We start from the raw sequence: 22,068 nt of genomic DNA on the forward strand, positions 1-22,068 counted from the left end.
CCGCCTCGCTGCCTTCCCTCAACAGATTTTTGGACGATAGTTGTTCTTTATTACTCTGCCAGTTTGTGAATTGCTGTGCCCCTGAGCTCAATTATTCAACTCGTTTTTTGTGAGCTGTACGCAAGTCCAAAATTTTGGTTCAGATCCTATACTGTTTCCGGGTGGGTGGCTGAGACTCTAGTTAATTCTTCTTCCTGCCGGGAAATTAGAGTGACATGTGCCCGTCCAAATGTCTAACAGCTACTCTCTCATTGGTTCTCCCTCTTCCCTTCCATCCTCTGCCAAATTGGCAACCTGTGTGAACCAGAAGTTTAAAGGGGCTCTCTCTCTTATTTGGGAGATTGATAGTAAAGCAGTTGGAAAGTCAAACCACAGCACCAGGAGAGGGAATACTCGTTGAGTTTTAGAAACCTTTTGTATTAACAGTGTGTCCATTCTGTAGGTTTCCCGTACATGTTATAGCTGTAGTAATATTCCCTTCAACATGGAGAGTTGGGACCCATGGAATGGGGGCCATGCATTTTGCTTTAAAGGGTCTGCATTTGCTGACACAATCTCACCAATCCTCTCAGTCTCAAGTGTCCAGCCTTATGCCACATCCAGCTGTCATTGTAGATAGGGTCATTCCAGGTTTCATCAGAGACCCTGAAGGAATTGTAAAGAATTTCCCTATTTTTTGGTTTTGTTTTTGAAATTCATTTTTATAGTGGGTTTGAGCTGATTCTCGCTGCCATGTTTATGCCAGTCTACAAACTTGATTCCCTTACGGAGACATATCAATACATAAGTTTTAGGATTGTTAGTAGTCAGATCTATTCCTCTGCGGGAAATATGGCGTTTTGAGTCCTTTTCACTGAGGAAGGTGTAAGTCTTGTCTATTCCACAGTTGGTTTTACAAACGGTACCTGTGCTTATATCAAACTCTGGTTTTATGCATCACCCCACCTCTCCACCCCCCTTAAGCAGGCATAACAGTGTTTTCTAAATGTGAGACTCTGTTCTCTTTTTTAACTCATTTCATGTGTAGCCATGTTTACAGGATCTTCATAAGTGATATCTTATGATATGTTTCTTTTTCTGTGTGACTTCACTTAGAATCATCGTACCTGAATCCACTCACTTTGCTGCTCCTGGTCTGATGACATTGATTTCATGGCTGAGGGATATTCCATCGTACATAAATACCACAATTTTTTGAACCATATTTATATTTCCTGGGATATTTTAGGAGTACCCAGGTTGAGGTTCTTGTAAGAAGTGCAGCCCTAAATTTGGGGGTGGCTCTGTCTTATTGATTTTCAGTTTTCCCAAGGTATATTCCCAAGACTGGAAGAGCCCTTGGCTCTGTAGCTCTGTTGTTTACATGTTTTAGGGAACGCAATGCACTCCTCCAGTGATGCAGTTGGAAATTTACATCCCGCCCATCAGCATAATAATGCTCCCTCTTCTCCAGGGCCTGTCTTGCGTTTCTGGTTTTTACATATTTTGTGGGTGTCTCTTGTGACCGGTGAGAAGTGATACTTCTTTGTAGTGCAGATTTGCATTGCCCGCTTGCTTGCTTGGCCAAAAAGGGCGTATGCGTTTTCTCCTCAATATATTCAGGAGAAAACACATACGCCCTTTTTGGCCCATTGCGTCATTGTCGAAGTTGTGCCCCTCTTGCTGTGCTTTAAAGGCGATACGAACGTACCTCTTGAAATCTGTTTCCTGCTATTCTGCCTCGCTTTCAAGTCCGCCTCATTGCCTTCCCTCAACCGATTTTCGGACCATAGTGGTCATTTATTACTCTGCCAGTTTGTGAATTGCTGTGCCCCTGAGCTCCATTATTCAACTCGTTTTTTGTGAGCTGTACGCAAGTCCAAAATTTTGGTTCAGAACCTATACTGGTTCCCGGTGGGTGGCTGAGACTCTGGTTAATTCTTCTTCCTGCCGAGAAATTAGAGTGAGATATGCCCGTCCAAATGTCTAACAGCTACTGTCTCATTTGTTCTCCCTCTTCCCTTCCATCCTCTGCCAAATTGGCAACCTGTGTGAACCAGAAGTTTAAAGGGGCTGTCTCTCCTATTTGGGAGATTGATAGTAAAGCAGTTGGAAAGTCAAACCGGAGCACCAGGAGAGGGACTATTCGTTGAGTTTTAGAAACCTTTTGTATTCACAGTGTGTCCATTCTCTAGGTTTCCCGTACATGTTATAGCTGTAGTAATATTCCCTTCAACATGTTGACTTGGGACCCATGGAATGGGGGCCATGCATTTTTGCTTTAAAGGGTCTGCATTTGCTCACCCAATCTCACCAATCCTCTCAGTCCCAAGTGTCCAGCCTTATGCCACATCCAGCTGTCATTGTAGATAGGGTCATTCCAGGTTTCATCAGAGACCCTGAAGGTATTGTAAAGAATTTCCCTGTTTTTTGGTTTTGTTTTTGAAATTCCTTTTTATAGTGGGTTTGAGCTGATTCTCGGAGCCATGTTTATGACAGTCTACACACTTGATTCCCTTACGGAGACATATCAATACATAAGTTTTAGGATTGTTTCTAGTCAGATCTATTCCTCTGTGGGAAATATGGCGTTTTGAGTCCCTTTCACTGAGAAAGGTGTAAGTCTTGTCTATTCCACAGTTGGTTATACAAACGGTACCTGTGCTTATATCAAACTCTTGTTTTATGCATCACCCCACCTCTTCCCCCCTTCAGCAGGCATAACAGTTTTTTCTAAATGTGAGACTCTGTTCTCTATCTTAACTCAGTTCATGTGTAGCCATGTTTACAGGATCTTCATAAGTGATATCTTATGATAAGTTTCTTTTTCTGTGTGACTTATTTCACTTAGAATCATCGTATCTGAATCCACTCACTTTGCTGCTCCTTGTCTTATGAAATTGATTTCATTGATGAGGGATATTCCATCGTACATAAATACCACAGTTTTTTGAACCATTTTTATATTTCCTGGGATATTTAAGGTGTACCCAAGTTGAGGTTCTTTTAAGCAGTGCAGCCCTAAATTTGGGGGTGGCTCTGTCTTATTGATTTTCAGTTTTCCCAAGGTATATTCCCTAGACTGGAAGTGCCCTTGGCTCTGTAGCTCTCTTGTTTTCTTGTTTTAGGGAACACAATGCACTCCTCCAGTGAGACAGTTGGCAATTTACATCCCGCCCATCAGCATAACAAGGCTTCCTGTTCTCCAGGGCCTGTCTTGCCTTTCTGGTTTTTACATATTTGTGGATGTCCCTCTTGACCAGTGGGAAGTGATACTTCTTTGTAGTGCAGATTTGCATTGCCCGCTTGCTTGCTTGGCCAAAAAGGGCGTATGTGTTTTCTCCTGAATATATTCAGGAGAAAAAGCATACAAACTTTTTGGCCAAGTGCGTCATTGTCGAAGTTGTGCCCCTCTTCCTGTGCTTTAAAAGTGAATCCAAGGTACCTCTTGAAATCTGTTTCCTACTATTCTGCCTCGCATTCCAGTCCGCCTCGCTGCCTTCCCTCAACAGATTTTTGGACGATAGTTGTTCTTTATTATTCTGCCAGTTTGTGAATTGCTGTGCCCATGAACCCAATTATTCAACTTGTATTTTGTGAGCTGTACGCAAGTCCAAAATTTTGGTTCAGAACCTATACTGGTTCGCGGTGGGTGGCTGAGACTCTGGTTAATTCTTCTTCCTGCCGGGAAATTAGAGAGACATGTGCCCGTCCAAATATCTAACAGCTACTGTCTCATTGGTTCTCCCTCATCCCTTCCATCCTCTGCCAAATTGGCAACCTGTGTGAACCAGAAGTTTAAAGGGGTTGTCTCTCCTATTTGGGAGATTGATAGTAAAGCAGTTGGAATGTCAAACCGGAGCACCCGGAGAGGGACTATTCGTTGAGTTTTAGAAACCTTTTGTATTCACAGTGTGTCCATTCTCTAGGTTTCCCGTACATGTTATAGCTGTAGTAATATTCCCTTCAACATGGAGACTTGGGACCCATGGAATGGGGGCCATGCATTTTTGCTTTAAAGGGTCTGCATTTGCTCACCCAATCTCACCAATCCTCTCAGTCCCAAGTGTCCAGCCTTATGCCACATCCAGCTGTCATTGTAGATAGGGTCATTCCAGGTTTCATCAGAGACCCTGAAGGAATTGTAAAGAATTTCCATGTTTTTTGGTTTTGTTTTTCAAATTCCTTTTTATAGTGGGTTTGAGCTGATTCTCGCTGCCATGTTTATGCCAGTCTACACACTTGATTCCCTTACGGAGACATATCAATACATAAGTTTTAGGATTGTTTCTAGTCAGATCTATTCCTCTGCGGGAAATATGGCGTTTTGAGTCCCTTTCACTGAGAAAGGTGAAAGTCTTGTCTATTCCACAGTTGGTTATACAAACGGTACCTGTGCTTATATCAAACTCTGGTTTTATGCATCACCCCACCTCTCCTCCCCCCTTCAGCAGGCATAACAGTGTTTTCTAAATGTGAGATTCTGTTCTCTTTCTTATCTCAGTTCATGTGTAGCCATGTTTACAGGATCTCAATAAGTGATATCTTATGATAAGTTTCTTTTTCTGTGTGACATGTTTCACTTAGAATCATCGTACCTGAATCCACTCACTTTGCTGCTCCTGGTCTTATGACATTGATTTCATGGCTGAGGGATGTTCCATCATACATAAATACCACAGTTTTTCGAACCATTTTTATATTTCCTGGGATACTTAAGGTGTACCCAAGTTGCTGTTCTTGTAAGCAGTGCAGCCCTAAATTTGGGGGTGGCTCTGTCTTATTGATTTTCAGTTTTCCCAAGGTATATTCCCTAGACTGGATGTGCCCTTGGCTCTGTAGCTCTGTTGTTTTCTTGTTTTAGGGAACACAATGCACTCCTCCAGTGAGACAGTTGGCAATTTACATCCCGCCTATCAGCATAACCAGGCTCCCTGTTCACCAGGTCCTGTCTTGCCTTTCTGGTTTTTACACATTTGTGGATGTCCCTTTTGACCGGTGGGAAGTGATACTTCTTTGCAGTGCAGATTTGCATTGCCTGCTTGCTTGCTTGGCCAAAAAGGGGGAATGCGTTTTCTCCTGAATATATTCAGGAGAAAACGCATACGCCCATCTTGGCCTTGTGAGTCATTGTCGAAATTGTGCCCCTCTTCCTGTGCTTTAAATGCGATTCCAACGTACCTCTTGAAATCTGTTTCTTGCTATTCTGCCTCGCTTTCAAGTCCGCCTCGTTGCCTTCCCTCAAGAAATTTTTGGACGATAGTTGTCCTTTATTACTCTGCCAGTTTGTGAATTGCTGTGTCCCTGAGCTCCATTTCTCAGCTCGTTTTTTGTGAGCTGTACGCAAGTCTAAAATTTTGGTTTAGGACGTATACTGGTTCCCGGTGGGTGGCTGAGACTTTGGTTAATTCTTCTTCCTCCCGGGAAATTAGAGTGACATGTGCCCGTCCAAATGCCTAACAGCTACTCTCTCATTGGTTCTCCCTCTTCCCTTCCATCCTCTGCAAATTTGGCAACCTGTGCGAACCAGGAGCTTAAAGGGGCTGTCTCTCCAATTTGGCAGGTTGATAGTAAAGCAGTTGGAAAGTCAAACCGGAGCTTCTGGAGAGGGACTATTCGTTGAGTTTTAGAAACCCTTTGTATTCACAGTGTGTCCATTCTCTAGGTTTCCCATACATGTTTTAGCTGTAGTAATATTCCCTTCAACATGAAGAGTTGGGACCATGGAATGGGGGCCATGCATTTTTGCTTTAAAGTGTCTGCATTTGCTCACCCAATCTCACCAATCCTCTCAGTCCCAAGTGTCCAGCCTTATGCCACATCCAGCTGTCATTGTAGATAGGGTCATTCCAGGTTTCATCAGAGACCCTGAAGGAAATGTAAAGAATTTCCCTGTTTTTTGGTTTTGTTTTTGAAATTCCTTTTTATAGTGGGTTTGAGCTGATTCTCGCTGCCATGTTTATGCCAGTCCAGACACACCTGATTCCCTTACAGAGACATATCAATACATAGGTTTTTAGATTCTTACTAGTCAGATCTATTCCTCTGCGGGAAATATGGGGTTTTGAGTCCCTTTCACTGAGGAAGGTGTAGGTCTTGTCTATTCCACAGTTGGTTTTAGAAATGGTTCCTGTGCTTATATCAAACTCTGGTTTTTTGCATCACCCCATCACCCTTTCCCCTTAAGCAGGCATAAGAGTGTGTTCTAAATGTGAGACTCTGTTCTCTTTCCTAAATCAGTTCATGTGTAGCCATGTTTACAGGATCTTCATAAGTGATATCTTATGATAAGTTTCTTTTTCTGTGTGACTTATTTCACTTAGAATCATCGTATCTGAATCCACTCACTTTGCTGCTCCTGGTCTTATGACATTGATTTCATGGCTGAGGGATATTCCCTCGTACATAAATACCACAATTTTTTGAACCATTTTTATATTTCCTGGGATATTTAAGGTGTACCCAAGTTGACGTTCTTGTAAGCAGTGCAGCCCTAAATTTGGGGGTGCCTCTGTCTTATTGATTTTCAGTTTTCCCAAGGTATACTCCCTAGACTGGAAGTGCCCTTGGCTCTGTAGCTCTGTTGTTTACTTGTTTTAGGGAACACAGTGCACTCCTCCAGTGAGGCAGTTGGCAATTTACATCCTGCCCAACAGCATAACAGGGTTCCCTGTTCTCCAGGGCCTGTCTTGCTTTTCTGGATTTTACACATTTTGTGAAATTCCCTTTTGACCGGTGTAAAGTGATACTTCTTTGTAGTGCAGATTTGCATTGCCCGCTTGCTTGCTTGGCCAAAAAGGGCATATGCGTTTTCTCCTGAATATATTCAGGAATATATTCAGGAGAAAACGCATACGCCCATCTTGGCCTTGTGAGTCATTGTCGAAATTGTGCCCCTCTTCCTGTGCTTTAAAGGCGATTCCAACGTACCTCTTGAAATCTGTTTCCTGCTATTCTGCCTCGCTTTCAAGTCAGCCTCATTGTCTTCCCTCAACAGATTTTCGGACGAGAGTGGTCCTTTATTACTCTGCCAGTTTGTGAATTGCTGTGCCCCTGAGCTCCATTTTTGAACTCGTTTTTTGTGAGCTGCACGCAAGTCCAAAATTTTGGTTCAGGACCTATACTGGTTCCAGGTGGGTGGCTGAGACTTTGGTTAATTATTCTACCTGCCGGGAAATGAGAGTGACATGTGCCCGTCCAAATGCCTAACAGCTCCTCTCTCATTGGTTCTCCCTCTTCCCTTCCATCCTCTGCCAAATTGGCCACCTGTGCGAACCAGGAGTTTAAACGGGCTGGCTCTCCATGTTGGGAGATTGATTGTAAAGCAGTTGGAAAGTCAAACCCGAGCACCAAGAGAGGGACTATTCGTTGAGTTTTAGAAACCTATTGTATTCACAGTGTGTCTATTCTCTAGGTTTCCCGTACATGTTATACCTGTAGTAATATTCCCTTTAACCTGGAGAGTTTGGACCCACGGAATGGGCGCCATGCATTATTGCTTTAAAGGGTCTGCATTTGCTCAACCAATCTCCCCAATCCTCTCAGCCCCAAGTGTCCAGCCTTATGACATATCCAGCTGTCATTGTAGATAGGGTCATTCCAGGTTTCATCAGAGACCCTGAAGGAATTGTAAAGAAGTTCCCTGTTTTTTGGTTTTGTTTTTGAAATTCCTTTTTATAGTGTGTTTCAGCTGTTTCTCGCTGCCATGTTTATGCCAGTCTAGACACACTTAATTCCCTTACGGAGACATATCAATATATAGGTTTTAAGATTCTTACTAGTCAGATCTATTACTCTGCGCGAAATATGGGGTTTTGAGTCCCTTTCACTGAGGAAGGTGTAGGTCTTGTCTATTCCACAGTTGGTTTTAGAAACGGTAACTGTGCTTATATCAAACTCTGGTTTTATGCATCACCCCAACTCTCCTTCCCCCTTAAGCAGGCATAAGAGTGTTTTCTAAATGTGAGACTCTGTTCTCTTTCCTAACTCAGTTCATATGTAGCCATGTTTACAGGATCTTCATAAGTGATATCTTCAGATAAGTTTCTTTTTCTGTGTGACTTATTTCACTTAGAATCATCGTACATGAATCCACTCACTTTGCTGCTCCTGGTATTATGACATTGATTTCATGGCTGAGGGATAATCCATCGTACGTAAGTACCACAATTTTTTGAACCATTTTTATATTTCCTGGGATATTTAAGGTGTACCCAATTTGAAGTTCTTGTAAGCAGTGCAGCCCTAAATTTGGGGGTGGCTCTGTCTTATTGATTTTCAGTTTTCCCAAGGTATATTCCCTAGACTGGAAGTGCCCTTGGCTCTGTAGCTCTGTTGTTTACTTGTTTTAGGGAACACAATGCACTCCTCCAGTGAAGCAGTTGGCAATTTACATCCCGCCCATCAGCAAAACAAGGCTCCCTGTTCTCCAGGGCCTGTCTTGCCTTTCTGGTTTTTACACATATTGTGGCTGACCCTTTTGACCGGTGGGAAGTGATACTTCTTTGTAGTGCAGATTTGCATTGCCCGCTTGCTTGCTTGGCCAAAAAGGGGGTATGCGTTTTCTCCTGAATATATTCAGGAATATATGGAGGAGAAAACGCATACGCCCTTTTTCGCCCAGGGCGTCATTTTCAAAGTTGTGCCCCTCTTCCTGTGCTTTAAAGGCGATTCCAACGTACCTCTTGAAATCTGTTTCCTGCTATTCTGCCTCGCATTCAAGTCCACCTTGATGCCTTCCCTCAACAGATTTTTGGACGATAGTTTTCCTTTATTACTCTGCCAGTTTGTGAATGGCTGTGCCCCTGAGCTCCATTTTTCAACTCGTATTTGTGAGCTGTACGCAAGTTCAAAATTTTGGTTCAGGACCTATACTGGTTCCCGATGGGTGGCTGAGACTTTGGTTAATTTTTCTTCCTGCCCGGAAATTAGAGTGGCATGTGCCCGTCCAAATGCCTAACAGCTACTCTCTCATTGGTTCTCCCTCTTCCATTCCATCCTCTGCCAAATTGGCAACCTGTGCAAACCAGGAGCTTAAAGGGTCTGTCTCTCCAAGTTGGGAGATTGATAGTAAAGCAGTTGGAAAGTCAAACCGGAGCACAAGGAGAGGGACTATTTGTTGAGTTTTAGAAAACTATTGTATTCACAGTGTGTCCATTCTCTAGGTATCCCATACATGTTATATCTGTAGTAATATTCCCTTCAACATGGAGAGTTGGGACCCATGGAATGGGGGCCATTTATTTTTGCTTTAAAGGGTCTGCATTTGCTCACCCAATCTCACCAATCTTCTCAGTCCCAAGTGTCCAGCCTTACACCACATCCAGCTGTCATTGTAGATAGAGTCATTCCAGGTTTCATCAGAGACCCTGAAGGAAATGTAAAGAATTTCCCTGTTTTTTGGTTTTGTTTTTGAAATTCGTTTTTATAGTGGGTTTGAGCTGATTCTTGCTGCCATGTTTATGCCAGTCTAGACACACTTGATTCCCTTACGGAGACATATCAATACATAGGTTTTAAGTTTCTTACTAGTCAGATCTATTCCTCTGCGGGAAATATGGGGTTTTGAGTCTCTTTCAGTGAGGAAGGTGTAGGTCTTGTCTATTCCAAAGTTGGTTTTAGAAATGGTACCTGTGCTTATATCAAACGCTGGTTTTATGCATCACCCCACCTCTCCTTCCCCCTTAAGCAGGCATAAGAGTGTTTTCAAATGTGAGACTCTGTTCTCTTTCCTAACTCACTTCATGTGTAGCCATGTTTACAGGATCTTCATAACTAATATCTTATGATAAGTTTCTTTTTCTGTGTGACTTATTTCACTTAGAATCATCGTACCTGAATCCACTCACTTTGCTTCTCCTGGTCTTATGACATTGATTTCATGGCTGTGGGATATTCCATCGTACATAACTACCTCAATTTTTGGAACCATTTTTATATTTCCTGGGATATTTAAGGTGTACCCAAGTTGAGTTTCTTGTAAGCAGTGCAGCCGTAAATTTGGGGGTGGCTGTGTCTTATTGATTTTCAGGTTTCCCAAGGTATATTCCCTAGACTGGAAGTGCCCTTGGCTCTGTAGCTCTGTTGTTTACTTGTTTTAGGGAACACAATACACTCCTCCAGTTAGGCAGTTGGCAATTTACCTCCCGCCCATCAGCATAACAAGGCTTCCTGTTCTCCAGGGCCTGTCTTGCCTTTCTGGTTTTTACACCTTTTGTGGATGTCCCTTTTGACGGGTGGGAAGTGATACTTCTTTGTAGTGCAGATTTGCATTGCCCGCTTGCTTGCTTGGCCAAAAAGGGCGTATGCGTTTTCTCCTGAATATATTCAGGAGAAACCACATACGCACTACTTGGCCAAGTGCGTCATTGTCGAAGTTGTGCCCCTCTTCCTATGCTTTAAATGTGATTCCAACGTACCTCTTGAAATCTGTTTCCTGCTATTCTGCTTCGCTTTCAAGTCCGCCTCGTTGCCCTCCCTCAACAGATTTTTGGATGATAGTTGTCCTTTATTACTCTGCCAGTTTGTGAATTGCTGTGCCGGTGAGCTCCATTTTTCAACTCGTTTTTTGTGAGCTGTACGCAAGTCCAAAATTTTGGTTCAGGACCTATACTGGTTCCCGGTGGGTGGCTGAGACTCTGGTTAATTCTTCTTCCTGCCGGGAAATTAGAGTGACATGTGCCCGTCCAAATGCCTAACAGCTACTCTCTCATTGTTTCTCCCTCTTCCCTTCCATCCTCTGCCAAATTGGCAACATGTGCGAACCAGGAGGTTAAAGGGGTTGTCTCTCCAAGTTGGGAGATTGATAATAAAGCAGATGGAAAGTCAAACCGGAGCACCAGGAGAGGGACAACTCGTTGAGTTTTAGAAACCTTTTGTATTCACAGTGTGTCCATTCTCTAGGTTTCCCATACATGTTATAGCTGTAGTAATATTCCCTTCAACATGGAGAGTTGGGACCCATGGAATGGGGGCCATGCATTTTGGCTTTAAAGGGTCTGCATTTGCTCACCCAATCTCACCAAACCTCTCAGTCCCAAGTGTCCAGCCTTATACCACATCCAGCTGTCATTGTACATAAGGTCATTCCAGGTTTCATTGGAGACCCTGAAGGAAATGTAAAGAGTTTCCCTGTTTTTTGGTTTTGTTTTTGAAATTCCTTTTTATAGTGGGTTTGAGCTGATTTCTCACTGCCATGTTTATGCCAGTCTAGACACACTTGATTCCCTTACAGAGACATATCAATACATAGGATTTAAGATTCTTACTAGTCAGATCTATTCCTGTGCGGGAAATATGGGGTTTTGAGTCCCTTTCACTAAGGAAGGTGTAGGTCTTCTCTATTCCACAGTTGGTTTTAGAAATGGTACCTGTTCTTATATCAAACTCTGGTTTTATGCATCACCCCACCTCTCCTTCCCCCTTAAACAGGCATAAGAGTGTTTTCTAAGTGTGAGACTCTGTTGTCTTTCCTAACTCAGTTCATGTGTAGCCATGTTTACAGGATCTTCATAAGTGATATCTTATGATGTTTCTTTTTCTGTGTGACTTATTTCACTTAGAATCATCGTACCTGGATCCACTTACTTTGTTGCTCCTGGTCTTATGATATTGATTGCATGGCTGAGGGATATTCCAACGTACGTAAGTACCACAAATCTTTGAACCATTTTTATATTTCCTGGGATATTTAAGGTGTACCCAAGTTGAGGTTCTTGTAAGCAGTGCAGCCGTAAATTTGGGGGTGGCTCTGTCTTATTGATTTTCACTTTTCCCAAGGTATATTCCCTAGACTGGAAGTGCCCTTGGCTCTGTAGCTCTGTTGTTTACTTGTTTTAGGGAACACAGTGCACTCTTCCAGTGAGGCAGTTGGCAATTTACATCCCGCCCAACAGCATAACAAGGCTCCCTGTTCTCCAGGGCCTGTCTTGCCTTTCTGGTTTTTACACATTTTGTGGAAGTCCCTTTTGACGGGTGGAAAGTGATACTTCTTTGTAGTGCATATTTGCATTGCCCGCTTGCTTGCTTGGCCAAAAAGGGCGTATGCGTTTTCTCCTGAATATATTCAGGAGAAAATGCATACGCCCTTTTTCGCCCAGTGCGTCATTGTCGAAGTTGTGCCCCTCTTCCTGTGCTTTACAGGCGAATCCTACGTACCTCTTGAAATCAGTTTCCTGCTATTCTGCCTCGATTTGAAGTCCGCCTCGTAGCCTTCCCTCAACAGATTTTTGGACGATAGTTGTCCTTTATTACTCTGACAGTTTGTGAATTGCTGTGCCCCTGAGCTCCTTTTATCAACTCGTTTTTTTGTGAGCTGAACGCAAGTCCAAAATATTGGTTCAGGACCTATACTGGTTCCCGGTGGGTGGCTGAGCCTTTGGTTAATTCTTCTTCATGCCGGGAAATTAGAGTCACATGTGCCCGTCCAAATGCCTAACAGCTACTCTCTCATTGGTTCTCTCTCTTCCCTTCCATCCTCTGCCAAATTGTCAACATGTGCAAACCAGGAGGTTAAAGGGTGTGTCTCTCCATGTTGGGAGATTGATAGTAAAGCAGTTGGAAAGGCAAACCGGAGCCCCAGGAGAAGGACTATTCGTTGAGTTTTAGAAACCTTTCGTATTCACAGTGTGTCCATTCTCTAGCTTTCCATACATATTATAGCTGTAGTAATATTCCCTTCAACCTGGACAGTTGTGACCCATGGAATGGGGCCATGCATTATTGCTTTAAATGGTCTGCATTTGCTCACACAAACTCACCAATCCTCTCAGTTCCAAGTGTCCAGCATTATTCCACATCCAGCTTTCATTGTAGATAGGTTCATTCCAGGTTTCATCAGAGACCCTGAAGGAATTGTAAAGAATTTCGCTGTTTTTTTGTTTTGTGTTTGAAATTCCTTTTCATAGTGAGTTTGAACTTATTCTCGCTGACATGTTTACGCCAGTCTAGACACCCTTGATTCCATAATTGAGACATATCAATACATAGGTTTTAAGATTCTTACTAGTCAGATATATTCCTCTTTGTGAAATATGGGGTTTTGAGTCCCTTTCAATGGAAGGTGTATGTCTTGTCTATTCCATAGGTGGTTTTTGGAACGGTACCTGTGCTTATATCAAACTCTGGTTTTATGCAGCACCCCACCTCTGCTTCCCCCTTAAGCAGGCATAACAGTGTTTTCTAAATGTGAGACTCTGTTCTCTTTCCAAACTCAGTTCATGTGTAGCCATGTTTACAGCATCTTCATAAGTTATATCTTATGATAAGTTTCTTTTTCTGTGTGACTTATTTCATTTAGAGTCATCGTACCTGAATCCACTCACTTTGCTGCTCCTGGTCTTATGACATTGATTTCATGGCTGAGGGATATTCCATCATACGTAAGTACCATAATTTTTTGAACCATTTTTATATTTCCTGGGATATTTAAGGTGTAGCCAAGTTGAGGTTCTTGTAAGCAGTGCAGCCCTAAATTTGGGGGTGGCTCTGTCTTATTGATTTTCAGTTTTCCCAAGGTATATTCCCTAGACTGGAAGTGCCCTTGCCTCTGTAGCTCTGTTGTTTACTTGTTTTAGGGAACACAATGCACTCCTCCAGTGAGGCAGTTGGCAATTTACATCCCGCCCATCAGCATAACAAGGCTCCCTGTTCTTGAGGGCCTGTCTTGCCTTCCTGGTTTTTTGCAAATTTTGTGGATGTCCCTTTTGACCGGTGGGAAGAGATACTTCCTTGTAGTGCTGATTTGTATTGCCCGCTTGCTTCCTTGCCCAAAAAGGACGTATGCGTTTTCTCCTGAATATATTCAGGAGAAAACGCATACGTCCTTTTTGGCCAAGTGCATCATTGTCAAAGTTGTGGCCCTCTTCCTGTGCTTTACAGGCGATTCCAATGTATCTCTTGAAATCTCTTTCCTGCTATTCTGCCTCGCTTTCGAGTCCGCCTTGTTGCCTTCCCTCAACAGATTTTTGTACGATAGTTGTCCTTTATTACTCAGCAAGGTTGTGAATTGCTGTGCCCCTGAGCTCCATTTTTCAACTCGTTTTATTTTGAGCTGAACACAAGTCAAAAGTTTTGGTTCAGGACCTATAATGTTTCCCGGTAGGTGGCTGAGTCTTTGGTTAATTATTCTTCCTTCTGTGAAATTAGAGGGATACGTGCCAGTCCAAAAGCCTAACAGCTACTCTCTCATTGGTTTTCCCTCTTCCCATCCATCCTCTGCCAAATTGGCAACCTGTGCGAACCACGAGGTTAAAGGGGCTGTCTCTCCAAGTTGGGAGATTGATAGTAAAGCAGGTGGAAAGTCAAACCAGAGCACCAGGAGAAGGATTATTCGTTGAGTTTTAGAAACCATTCATATTCACAGTGTGTCCATTCTCTTGGGTTTCCGTACATGTTATAGCTGTAGTAATATTGCCTTCAACCTGGAGAGATGGGACCCATTGAATGGGGGCCATGTATTATTGCTTTAAAGGGTCTGCATTTGCTCACCCAGTCTCACCAATCCTCTCAGTCCCAAGTTCCAGCCTTATGCCACATCAAGCTGTCATTGTGGATAGGGTCATTCCAGATTTCATCAGAGACCCTGAAGGAATTGTAAAGAATTTCCCTGTTTTTTTGTTTGTTTGTGAAATTACTTTGTATACTGCTTTTGAGCTGATTCTCGCTGCCATGTTTATGCCCGTCTAGACTAACTTGATTCCCTTACGGAGACATATTAATACATAGGTTTTAAGATTCTTACTAGTTAGATCTATTCCTCTGCGAGAAATATGGGGTTTTGAGTCCCTTTCACTGAGGAAGGTGTAGGTCTTGTCCAATCCACAGTTGGTTTTTGGAACGGTACCTGTGCATATATCAAACTCTGGTTTTATGCATCACCCCACCTCTCCTTCCCCCTTAAGCAGGCATAAGAGTGTTTTCTAAATGTGAGACTCTGTTCTCTTTCCTAACTCAGTTCAATTGTAGCCATGTTTACAGGATCTTCATAAGTGATATCTTATGAGAAGATTCTTTTTCCGTGTGACTTATTTCACTTAGAATCATCGTACCTGAATCCACTCCCTTTGGTAGTACTTATCTTATGACATTGATTTCATGGCAGAGAGATATTCCATCGTACGTATGTACCAGAATTTTTTGAACCATTTTTATATTTCCTGGGATATTTAAGGTGTTGCCAAGTTGAGGTTCTTGTAAGCATTACAGCCCAAAATTTGGGGGTGGCTCTGTCTTATTGATTTTCAGCTTTATCAAGGTATATTTCCTAGACTGGAAGTGCCCTTGGCTCTGTAGTTCTGTTTTTTACTTGTTTTAGGGAACACAATGCACTCCTCCTTTGAGTCACTTGGCAGTATATATCACGCTGATCAGAATAACAAGGATCCCTGTTCTCCAGGGCCTGTCTTGCCTTTCTTGTAATTACACATTTTGTGGATGTCCCTTTTGACCGTTGGGAAGTGATACTTCTTTGTAGTGCAGATTTGAATTGCCCACTTGCTTGCTTGGCCAAAAAGGGTGTATGCGTTTTCTCCTGAATATATTCAGGAGAAAACACATACACCCTTTTTGGCCAAGTTCATCATTGTCGAAGTTGTGCCCCTCTTCCTGTGCTTTACAGGTGATTCCTACATACCTCTTGAAATCAGTTTCCTGCTATTCTGCCTCGCTTTCAATTCTGCCTCGTTGCCTTCTCTCAACAGATTTTTGGACGATAGTTGTCCTTTATTACTCTGCTAGTTGGTGAATTGCTGTGCCCCTGAGCTCCATTTATCAATTCGTTATTTGTGGGCTGAACACAAGTACAAAATTTTGGTTCAGGACCTATACTGTTTCCCAGTGGGTGGCTGAGACTTTGGTTAATTATTCTTCCTGCCGGGAAATTAGATTGACATATGCCCGTCCAAATGCCTAACATTTAATCTCTCATTGGTTCTCCCTCTTCCCTTCCATCCTCTGCCAAATTGGCAACCTGTGCGAATCAGGATCTTAAAGCGGCTGTCTCTCCAAGTTGGGAGATTGATAGTAAGGCAGTTGGAAACTCAAACCGGAGCACCAGGAGAGGGACTATTCTTTGAGTTTTAGAAACCTTTCGTATTAATAGTGGGTCCATTCTCTAGGTTTCCTGTACATGTTATAGCTGTACTAATATTCCCTTCAACCTGGAGAGTTGGGACCCATGGAATGGGGGCCATGCATTATTTCTTTAAAGGGTCGGCATTTCCTCACCCAATCTCACCAATAGTCGCAGTCCCAAGTGTGCAGCCTTATGCCACATCCAGCTGTCATTGTAGATAGGGTCATTCCAGGTTTCATCAGAGACCCTGAAAGAATTGCAAAGATTTTCCGTGTTTATTTGATTTGTTTTAGAAATTCCTTTTTATAGTGGGTTTGAGCTGATTCTCACTGCCATGTTTATGCCAGTCTAGACACAACTGATTCCCTTACAGAGACATATCAATACATATGTTTAAAATTCTTACCAGGCAGATCAATTCCTCTGCGTGAAACATGATGTTTTGAGTCCCTTTCACTGAGGAATGTGTATGTCTTACCTATTCCATAGTTGGTTTTTGGCACGGTACCTGTGCTTATATCAAACTCTGGATTTATGCATCACCCCACCACTCCTTCCCCCTTAAGAAGGCATAAGAGTGTTTTCTAAATGTGATACTCTGTTCTCTTTCCTAACTGAGTTCAAGTGTAGCCATGTTCACAGGATCTTCATAAGTGATATCTTATGATAAGATTCGTTTTCTCTGTGACTTATTTCACTTAGAATCATCGTACCTGAATCCACTCACTCTGCTGCTCCTCGTCTTATGACATTGATTTCATGGCTGAGGGATATTCCATCGTACGTAATTACCACAATTTTTTGAATCATTTTTATATTTCCTGGGATATTTAAGGTGTACCCAAGTTGAGGTTCTTGAAAGCAGTGCAGCCCTAAATTTGGGGGTGGCTCTGTCTTTTTGATTTTCAGTTTTCCCACAGTATATTCCCTAGACTGGAAGTGCCTTCGGCTCTGTAGCTCTGTTGTTTATTTCTTTTAGGGAACACAATGCACTCCTCCAGTAAGGCAGTTGGCAGTTTTCATCCCGCCCATAAGCATAACTAGGCTCCCTGTTCTCCAGGGCCTGTCTTGCCTTTCTGGTTTTTACATATTTTGTGGATGTCCCTTTTGACCGGTGGGATGTGATACTTATTTGTAGTGAAGATTTGCATTGCCCACTTGCTTGCTTGGCCAAATAGGGCATATTCATTTTCTCCTGAATATATTCTGGAGAAAACGCACACGCCCTTTTTGCCCCAGTGCATCATTGTCGAAGTTGTGCCCCTCTTCCTGTGCTTTACAGGCAATTCTTATGTACCTCTTGAAATCTGTTTCCTGCTATTCTGCCTCTCATTCAAGGCAGCCTCGTTGCCTTCCCTCAACAGATTTTTGGATGATAGTTGTCCTTTATTAATCTGCCAGTTTGTGAATTGCTGTGCCCCTGAGCTATATTATTCAACTCGTTTTTTGCGAGCTGAACGCAAGTCCAAATTTTGGTTCAGGACCTATACTGCTTCCCGGTGGGTGGCTAAGAATTTGGTTAATTCCTCTTTCTGCCGGGAAATTAGACTGACATATTCCCCACCAAATGCCTAACACCTACTCTCTCATTGGTTCTCCCTCTTCCCTTCCATCGTCTGCCAAATTGTCAACCTGTGCGAACCAGGAGGTTAAAGGGTCTGTCTCTCCAATTTGGGAGATTGATAGTAAAGCAGTTGGAAAGTCAAAGCGGAGCACCAGGAGAGGGACTATTCGTTGAGTTTTAGAAATCTTTTGTATTCACAGTGTGTCCATTCTCTAGGTTTCCCGTACATGTTATAGCTGTAGTAATATTCCCTTCAACCTGGAGAGTTGGGACCCATGGAAAGGGGGCCATGCATTATTGCTTTAAAGGATCTGCATTTGCTCACACAATCTCACCAATCCTCTCAGTTCCAAGTGTCCAGCCTTATGCCACATCCAGCTGTCATTGTAGTTAAGGTCATTCCAGGTTTCATCAGAGACCCTGAAGGAATTGTAAAGAATTTCGCTGTTTTTTGGTTTTGTTTACGAATTTCCTTTTTATCGTGGGTTTGAGCTGATTCTCGCTGCCATGTTTATGACAGTCGAGACACAACTTGATTCCCTTTTGGAGTCATATCAATACATAGGTGTTAAGAATCTTACTAGGGAGATATATTCCTCTGCAGGAAATATGGAGTTTTGAGTCCTTTTCACTGAGGAAGGTTTAGGTCTTTTCTATTGCATAGTTGGTTTTTGGAATGGTACCTTTGCTTATATCAAACTTTGGTGTTATGCATCACCCCATCTCTCCTTCCCCCTTAAGCAGGCATAAAAGTGTTTTCTAAATGTGAGACTCTGTTCTCCTACCTAACTCAGTTCATGTGTAGCCATGTTCACAGGATCTACATCAGTGATATCTTATGAAAAGTTTCTCTTTCTGTATGACTTATTTCACTTAGAATCATCGTACCTGAGTCCACTCACTTTGCTGCTACTGCTCTTATGACATTGATTTCATGGCTGAGGGATATTCCATCGTACGTAAGTACCACAATTTTTTGAACCATTTTTATTTTTCCTGGGATATTTAAGGTGTACCCAAGTTGAGGTTCTTGTAAGCAGTGCAGCCCTAAATTTGGGGGTGGCTCTGTCTTATTGATTTTCAGCTTTCCCAAGGTATATTCCCTAGACTGGAAGTGCCCTTGGCTCTGTAGTTCTGTTGTTTACTTCTTTTAGGGAACACAATGCACTCCTCCTTTGAGTCACTTGGCAGTATATATCACGCTGATCAGAATAACAAGGATCCCAGTTCTCCAGGGCCTGTCTTGCCTTTCTTGTTTTTACACATTTTGTGGATGTCCCTTTTGAACGGTGGGAAGTGATACTACTTTGTAGTGCAGATTTGAATTGCCCACTTGCTTGCTTGGCCAAAAAGGGCGTATGCGTTTTCTCCTGAATATATTCAGGAGAAAATGCATACGCCCTTTTTGGCCAAGTGCATCATTGTCGAAGTTGTGCCCCTCTTCCTGTGCTTTACAGGTGATTCCTACATACTGCTGGAAATAAGTTTCCTGCTATTCTGCTTCGCTTTCAAGTCCGCCTCGTTGCCTTCTCTCAACAGATTTTTGGACGATAGTTGTCCTTTTTTTACTCTGCTAGTTTGTGAATGGCTGTGCCCCTGAGCTCCATTTATCAATTCGTTATTTGTGGGCTGAATGCAAGTACAAAATTTTGGTTGAGGACCTATACTGTTTCCCAGTGGGTGGCTGAGACTTTGCTTAATTATTCTTGCTGCCGGGAAATTAGATTGACATATGTTCATCCAAATGCCTAACATTTAATCTCTCATTGTTTCTCCCTCTTCCCTTCCATCCTCTGCCAAATTGGCAACCTGTGCGAATCAGGAGGTTAAAGCGGCTGTCTCTCCAAGTTGGCAGATTGATAGTAAGGCAGTTGGGAAGTCAAACCGGAGCACCAGGAGAGGGACTATTCTTTGAGTTTTAGAAACCTTTCGTATTAATAGTGTGTCCATTCTCTAGGTTTCCTGTACATGTTATAGCTGTACTAATATTCCCTACAACCTGGAGAGTTGGGACACATGGAATTGGGGCCATGCATTATTTCTTTAAAGGGTCTGCATTTCCTCACCCAATCTCACTAATAGTCGCAGTCCCAATTGTTCATCCTTATGCCACATCCAGCTGTCATTGTAGATAGGGTCATTCCAGGTTTCATCAGAGACCCTGAAAGAATTGCAAAGATTTTCCGTGTTTATTTGTTTTGTTTTTGAAATCCATTTTATAGTGGGTTTGAGCTGATTCTCACTGCCATGTTTATGCCAGTCTAGACACAACTAATTCCCTTACAGAGACATATCAATACATATGTTTAAAATTCTTACCAGGCAGATCAATTCCTCTGCGTGAAATATGGGGTTTTGTGTCCCTTTCACTGAGGAATGTGTATGTCTTATCTATTCCATAGTTGGTTTTTGGAACGGTACCTGTGCTTATATCAAACTCTGGTTTTATGCATCACCCCACCACTCCTTCCCCCTTAAGCAGGCATAAGAGTGTTTTCTAAATGTGAGACTCTGTTCTCTTTCCTAACTGTGTTCAAGTGTAGCCATGTTTACAAGATCTTCATAAGTGATATCTTATCATAAGTTTTTCTTTTCTGTGTGACTTATTTCACTTAGAATCATTGTACCTGAATCCACTCACTTTGCTGCTACTGGTCTTATGACATTGATTTCATGGCTGAGGTATATTCCATCGTACGTAAGTATCACAATATTTTGTACCATTTTTATATTTCCTGGGATATTAAAGGTGTACCCAAGTTGAGGTTATTGTAAGCAGTGCAGCCCTAAATTTGGGGGTGGCTCTGTCTGTTTAATTTTCAGTTTTTCCATGGTATATTCCCTAGACTAGAAGTGTCTTCGGCTCTGTAGCTCTGTTGTTTATTTGTTTTAGGGAACACAATGCACTCCTCCAGTAAGGCAGTTGGCAATTTACATCCCACCCATCAGCATAACAAGGCTCCCTGTTCTCCAGGGCCTGTCTTGCCTTTCTGGTTTTTACACATTTTGTGGATGTCCCTTTTGACCATTGGGAAGTGATACTTATTTGTAGTGCAGATTTGCATTGCCCACTTGCTTGCTTGGCCAAATAGGGCATATTCATTTTCTCCTGAATATATTATGGAGAAAATGCACACGCCCTTTTTGCCCCAGTGCATCATTGTCGAAGTTGTGCCCCTCTTCCTGTGCTTTACAGGCGAATCCTACGTACCTCTTGAAATCAGTTTCCTGCTATTCTGCCTCGATTTGAAGTCCGCCTCGTAGCCTTCCCTCAACAGATTTTTGGACGATAGTTGTCCTTTATTACTCTGACAGTTTGTGAATTGCTGTGCCCCTGAGCTCCTTTTATCAACTCGTTTTTTTGTGAGCTGAACGCCAGTCCAAAATATTGGTTCAGGACCTATACTGGTTCCCGGTGGGTGGCTGAGCCTTTGGTTAATTCTTCTTCATGCCGGGAAATTAGAGTCACATGTGCCCGTCCAAATGCCTAACAGCTACTCTCTCATTGGTTCTCTCTCTTCCCTTCCATCCTCTGCCAAATTGTCAACATGTGCAAACCAGGAGGTTAAAGGGTGTGTCTCTCCATGTTGGGAGATTGATAGTAAAGCAGTTGGAAAGGCAAACCGGAGCCCCAGGAGAAGGACTATTCGTTGAGTTTTAGAAACCTTTCGTATTCACAGTGTGTCCATTCTCTAGCTTTCCATACATATTATAGCTGTAGTAATATTCCCTTCAACCTGGACAGTTGTGACCCATGGAATGGGGCCATGCATTATTGCTTTAAATGGTCTGCATTTGCTCACACAAACTCACCAATCCTCTCAGTTCCAAGTGTCCAGCATTATTCCACATCCAGCTTTCATTGTAGATAGGTTCATTCCAGGTTTCATCAGAGACCCTGAAGGAATTGTAAAGAATTTCGCTGTTTTTTTGTTTTGTGTTTGAAATTCCTTTTCATAGTGAGTTTGAACTTATTCTCGCTGACATGTTTACGCCAGTCTAGACACCCTTGATTCCATAATTGAGACATATCAATACATAGGTTTTAAGATTCTTACTAGTCAGATATATTCCTCTTTGTGAAATATGGGGTTTTGAGTCCCTTTCAATGGAAGGTGTATGTCTTGTCTATTCCATAGGTGGTTTTTGGAACGGTACCTGTGCTTATATCAAACTCTGGTTTTATGCAGCACCCCACCTCTGCTTCCCCCTTAAGCAGGCATAACAGTGTTTTCTAAATGTGAGACTCTGTTCTCTTTCCAAACTCAGTTCATGTGTAGCCATGTTTACAGCATCTTCATAAGTTATATCTTATGATAAGTTTCTTTTTCTGTGTGACTTATTTCATTTAGAGTCATCGTACCTGAATCCACTCACTTTGCTGCTCCTGGTCTTATGACATTGATTTCATGGCTGAGGGATATTCCATCATACGTAAGTACCATAATTTTTT

This window comes from Mesoplodon bidens (assembly GCF_964165515.1).
Source record: "Mesoplodon bidens genome assembly, contig: HAP1_SCAFFOLD_33, whole genome shotgun sequence".
In the NCBI taxonomy this organism is placed as follows: Eukaryota; Metazoa; Chordata; class Mammalia; order Artiodactyla; family Ziphiidae; genus Mesoplodon; species Mesoplodon bidens.